The sequence below is a fragment of the Camellia sinensis genome, chromosome 10 (assembly GCF_055761805.1).
Source record: "Camellia sinensis isolate YWXY chromosome 10, ASM5576180v1, whole genome shotgun sequence".
Classification (NCBI taxonomy): Eukaryota; Viridiplantae; Streptophyta; class Magnoliopsida; order Ericales; family Theaceae; genus Camellia; species Camellia sinensis.
Genome location: NC_138970.1, coordinates 182,971,921 through 182,978,532, shown reverse-complemented (window position 1 = coordinate 182,978,532; position 6,612 = coordinate 182,971,921).

The following is a 6,612-nucleotide window of genomic DNA, read 5'->3' as shown; positions in this document are numbered from 1 at the left end:
AGGTCATCTGGGAATGCACAAGCTGTGTGTCGAAGCCGAAGAATCGAAGCACCTGATGGAGGCCATCCATGGAGGAGAGTGCGGTGCACACATGAACGGAGTAATGCTAGCACGGAAGATCCTCCGACAGGGTTATTACTGGTCCACCATGGAGGAGGATTGTATCAGCTTTGTTCGGCGATGCCACAAGTGTCAGATCCATGCGAATCGCATGAATATTCCGCCGTCAAAGCTGTACAACATGACTTCACCATGGCCATTTTCAGTTTGGAGAATTGATGTGATCGGGGCTGTCACTCCGAAGGGATCGAATGGGCATGAGTTCATCCTAGTCGCAATAGATTACTTTACAAAGTGGGTCGAGGCCCAATCATATGCCGTGTTGAAGGCGTCGCACGTTGCAAAGTTTATCAGAAACAACATCATCTGTCGCTACGGGGTCTCAAACGAGATTATTTCGGATAATGGTTCCCACTTTAAGAAGGAAGTGATTGACTTGTTGGAGAAATATAACATGGCTTTTCATAAGTCATCCACATACCGGCCGCAAACCAACGGAGCAATTGAGGCCGCCAACAAGAACATCAAGCATATACTGCCGAAAATGGTGGAAACGTACCGAGATTGGCCAGGTAAGCTGTCGTTCACTCTGTGGGGCTACAGGACTTCGATTAGAACTTCTACCGGAGCGACCCCATATTCATTGGTTTATGGGATGGAGGCCGTTCTACCTATCGAAATTGAGGTTCCGTCATTACGAGTATTGGCTGAGTGTCAAATAGCCGAAGCAGATTGGCAGCAGAGCAGGTTTGAAGAACTCATGCTCTTTGATGAGAGAAGACTGAAAGCACTGTACCATGTTCAAAGTTATCAGCACAGGATTGCCCGGGCTTTCAACAAAAAAGTCAAGTCCAGGAATCTAAAGGAAGGAGATTTGGTACTCAAAGACAACCGAGCTCCCATCCATGACCTTAGGGGCAAGTTCAGACCTAATTGGACTGGTCCCTACATCATCAAAGCTATCTGGTCAGGTGGAGTTGTGGTTCTGATGGACCTAGATGGCCTGGAATTCTCCCAACCAATCAACATGGACAAGTTGAAGAAATACTACCCTTGAGAGGCTCGCTAGGCCGAAAACCCGAAAGGGTAACCTAGGCAAAAGTTAGAGCACAAAAAATTAGAAAATATAAAAACTGGGCTCGCAAGGCTGAAAACCCGCAAAGGGCGGCTTTGGCAAAAGTTAGAGCGCAAAAGGAGAGTGAAAATACTTGAGTGAACCTAAGCCTGAACTACGTAAGGCTTGATTCCCATCTTTGGGATACGTAGGCAACTTCATCTTGAAGTTCAGCCATAAACTTTTCCCCGATCAACTTTGTCCATTCGATCATCTCAGTCATCTTTGTCTATCAGCATCCATTGGAATCTCCAGTGCAGTGCTATTCAGACTAGGGGCAACTTTCCGTTGCCATGCAGTGACACGGTACTCTTCAGGCTAGGGGCAACTTTCCAGTTGCAGGGATCCGGGGTTGTGCATCTCAGTGACAGATCTCAAGCGTGTCCAGTTCTGATCCACATCGAAAATGATTCTGAAAAGTTTTAATAAAAGTTGACTTTGTTCAAATTAATCTTTCTACAACTAAGACCATTTTTGGACCAAAGCGGAAAATTTTCAGTACCACAACCTTCAATTTCATTGATTTCAAAACAGAGTTCTCCTGCTCTTACATACAATCGAAGTTGCTTTTTGTTACATTCATAAAGAAAACTTGAAAGTACTAATAAAGCAATAAATCCGGGGCATAGTCAAGTCAGGTGTTCCTGCACCCCCTTCCAGAGCTGGTCAAACCCTCTGACGCCAAGGTGGGCCCGACCTGTGCCTCTTCATTGAGCCAATCCCAGCACTCATCTGATAAAGTGCAATTGAAAGTGGGAGCGGGGGCCAGGAGTTCTCTTGTCCTCCACGCGGTGGCCTGCTGAGCAAGCTGTGCGCCTCGGGCTGGGAATGCAGCAGGATACTCTATCCCCTTTGGTGGGCAGGTCTGATCATGGCCAAATTGGCGTCGAATTCGGAATGGGAAGTAGAATACACAGTGAGTGAGACCAATCAATTGAATCCCAGTCTGCCGGGACATGTTGTAACTCATTACCGGAAGGCTGAGCCAAGGGCACCGCTAGGCAATGCGGTCCGCAGACAAGCGGCACATCCAAGCGAACCACCATCCCTCATCAAGGGCATTGACTAGGCGGTGCCGGAAGAAGTAGCCGCGAGCTGAATATGCTGGGCAAAAGTCCATAACCTGTAATTTGTCCATCAACCATACCTGGGAAGGGATGAAAAATGAGAGAATAAAGAATGGAGAGATGTACAATGAGAGAAAAGTGAGAATAGGGTTTTGTGAGAAAAACCGAGCTTGAGGGTCGAGTGATGTGAGCAATACATATGTGAGATTGGGTAGGAAACAGTACCTGTAGTAGTAGTGGACTCCCTGCTAATCTGATCGTCTCATGACGATAAAAGGCATCCAAGCCCATCAACGTGTCAGCCAGAGTCATGGCAATACAGCTCTTGCCCTCCTTCAAGCCTTGGGCAACCTCGGTCAGCCGGACACTAGACCCTCCGGAGCCTGAAACAAATAGAAAATGAGATAGCATGCACAAACAAAAGGCGTGTCGTCGGAAGCCTTGCCAATGATGGTTACTGCGATCACCGGCATCAGAAAACCGATCGATCAAACTCGGAATGTCCAGCATCCCGTCACAAATCAGAGACCGAGCGTCATGCATGCTGAGTCCACACATTTGCCCTAAGGATTGGGCATGGCCAAAATTAAGTTAGGGCAGGAGCTCCTCGTCGCGCTCGGACTCCATTAAGGCACGGAAATCTTCAAAGGTAGGACATATCTCTTGCCCAGCGAAGCTAAAGACATGCGTCACTGGATTCCAAAACCTTGTCGCGGCATGGAGAAACGGAAGGTGCAATGGGGTACGACCCAGAGTGAATAGTGTGTTTATGCCGAAACCCCGGAAATTCAACTTTTCCGAGCCATCCAAGCTAGCAACCCAAGCTGTGAGATTTTGAGCAAGAAACTCTTCCATTAGAGCAAATCGGTGTGGAATTGAGAAAAACTACGAAGCTGAGGTCTTTTGTAGGAGATAAGGTTGGGTGGAGGACAGGTGTCAATATTCTGCTGATTCCTTCCTTCATGGCTGGCCGGCCAAATATTCTGCCGACCGGCCATTACATTTTTCCGACCGAACAAATTTCTGGCCGATGGTAATTTCTTGTGGCCGATGGCCTCTACCCCTGGCCGATGGGCTTCCTCCTTGTTCCCTGAGTTGTTTATGCTAAGGATTGGGGAACTCCACCACCTCCAATCCCCCCAGTGATCGATTCTTGCGGAGTCACACTTGTCTGCTTATCAAGTTATTGTACATTTGCTTATCGAGTTGTACTTCACTCTCCTTAAGTCTTTGATTTGTTTATCGAGTTGTGCTCACACTTGATTGGTTATATCATGCCTTTGTTTTGCTTATCGAGTTGTAAGTCGATTCACTACTTGATTATTACGATGCAAGTACTCAATATTCAAAACAGGTTCAATTTCGTTCACATTGTGGTGTGATACCTTGCGATGCGATGCATAGAAAATTTACAAATGCAACATCTTCTGAACAAAATGGTTGTTTCATTCCCATCACGTGTTTTGCAAAATATGTAATTTTGAGAAAGAATAAAACCTGCCCGAGGCAGTGCAATGTGCTTAAACTACCAGTAGAAAGGAAAGTAAAACATAGAATGGCAGGGTAGCAAAGTGTCAGAATTGATACCAGCAAAACTCCCCTTGCGGTCAACGCACCTTCCGCGCCTTTGTTCGGGCCAACTACATGGTTTGGCACCTTCATCACTTGAGACAATGCGGGAAAGCACACTTTTGAAACGTGGACCTTCGAGTTGACCTCAGGCCACAACTTCTGCGAGCGATGCTTGATACGTACGAAGAACGTCCCTTCCCGTATCCTTTTCATGTCCTGAGGATTTCCACAAATCGTTTCAATTATGCTGTGTTACAGTACTTTACATTCCAGCATCGTGAATAGCATGTTCTACTTACATGTGTACATTCAACTCTTCTCATACACACTACTTGCGTAGACCGCATGTTTGTAATCAATTTCATTACTTGCGTAGACCGCATGTTTATAATTAATCACACTACTTGCGTAGACCGCATGTTTGTAAACAATTTCATTACTTGCGTAGATCGCATGTTTTCCTTGCATAGACCGCATGTTTTCCTTGCGTGGACCGCATGTTTTGCTTGCGTAGACCACATGTTTTCCTTGCGTAGACCACATGTTTTGCTTGCGTAGACCGCATGTTTGTAATCAATTTCATTACTTGCGTAGACCGCATGTTTATAATTAATCACACTACTTGCGTAGACCGCATGTTTGTAATCAATTTCATTACTTGCGTAGACCGCATGTTTTCCTTGCGTGGATCGCATGTTTTGCTTGCGTAGATCGCATGTTTTGCTTGCGTAGACCGCATGTCTTGCTTGCGTAGACCGCATGTTTTACCTGCGTAGACCGCATATTTGTAATCAATTTCATTACTTGTGTAGACCGCATGTTTTGCTTGCGTAGACCGTATCTTCGTTCAAATTCATTACTTGTGTGGACCGCATGTTTTGCTTGCGTAGACCGCATGTTCGTTCAAATTCATTTTGCTTGCATACACCGCATGTTTTGCTTGCGTAGACCGCATGTTTGTACAAATTCATTACCTGCGTAGACCGCAAGTTTTGCTTGCGTAGACCGCATGCTTATGTTCAATTTCATTGCCTGCGTAGACCGCATGCTTATGATCAATTTTGTTGACTGCGTAGACCGCGTGCTCCACTTACATGTCTGTACCTACACAGCATTGTTATGCTTCCCACTTGCTTTGCGTTGTCACACATTTCTAAGTATATTAATATGCATGTTGTTAATGACATCGTAGCTGTCGAGTTGTTTTCTTTGCAGGCACGATATTGTATGTACGGTTCATTTGAGGCTGGTGCAACCAGACGAGCCGCACAGGTATTGTATCCTCCGAGTGAGACGTATCGAGAATTGCATAATTCTCTTACATCCCTTTCTGCATTATAGTGTAGTTTGGTATATGTTAGCTTAAAATTGTTGCGTGTATGCTTCATTACAACTTTCTTTGCATGATCATAAGTTATGTCCGGCTCTGTGCATTGTCTTGCATTTTGCCCCTACTTTCGGGCGCATATCTTGTTTGTCGTGCATGTCTGTCTGAGTCTTCGGCCTTGTCAAAAATGGGTCGTCTCTGGGCTTTGACATTCACTCCCGTCATTATTATGACTTCCGAGTTCTGTCAAAGAGGGGCAACTGTAGACACCCCATTTTTGACCGTCCTCAAGACTTGGACGTCACCATCGGAACACTCGGTGATCCTCTTTGTTTGTGTTCCGTCACAAGTTCCCGAAAGTCTTGGCTGCGCGCCTTGCCTCAGGATCTCTCGACTTGACTGTTCCGTGTTTGGTTTTGGCACCAAACACTTGTGTTTCTGCCTTGAAGGGCGGGGAATGGCTTGTTGGCCATCTCCACATTCCACCGGCCTTCCCCTAGCATCACCGGCTGTTTGTGGGTGCCACCGGCCATGGTTTCTTAAAACCAATGGCCGATCGGCACCATATTTGGCCGGCCGGCACTTTATTTTGCCAGCGACCTCTTTTGCTGGCCGGTGTGACTCCTTTGCACCCTTGAGGCATGGTGCATGCCAGCTGTGGCAGCTGGAATGCACCATCACTCCTCCCCGTGCAGTTTTTGGCTGGTGTGAACCTTTGAACCCTCTTTCCTTCTAGAAGCTTGAACCCTTTGGCCAAGCTTCTTGGGGAAGCTTGGCCAGCTGTATTAGCTTCTCCAAGAAGCCAAGAACCCTTTTGCACCCTTTGCCCCTTTCATCTAGCTTCTTGGAGAAGCCCAGAACCTTGGCCTTTGCCTATATAAGCACCCATCCTCTCCATTTGTTTGGGGTTAGAGCTTTTGAACCAAAAAACCAGAGCTTCTATATCTATATATCTGATATATCATCCTCTCTCTCATCCTTAGGGTGTGTTTGGAAGCCTAAAAGTGCATTTTGACCTTACTTTTGCACTAACACACACACCATTACACCTTGCTCCGAGATTGAGAGGCATTGAGGGTTGTTTGTTGAGGTTTTGGACTGATTTTGATCAGTAGAGAGTGGCTAGATCATCTGTTCTTCAAGGTTTCTTCAAGGGTGAGACATTTGCTTTAGTTTCCCCAATCTTGCACTAGTTTTCTACCTGTCTTGCATGCTGATTTAGGCTTTGTGTATAACATGAACAAGTCTTGTTTTTTTGTGCTTAACATCTTTCATTAAGGGTGTTTTGGCATTGGGGGTCGAACTCCTCTCCTTAGGCCTCTTTTGGCCTATTTTGGTGCCCTTTTCTTTAAGTTTTGTTTACTTTGTTGTATTGGTCTTCTCACCATTGAAATCCAGTGGATTTTCAGTGGTGATGGAGTGATTTTGGAGTCTTGTGTAGGGGAGGGACACCCCTCTCCCCTTTGTCTTTC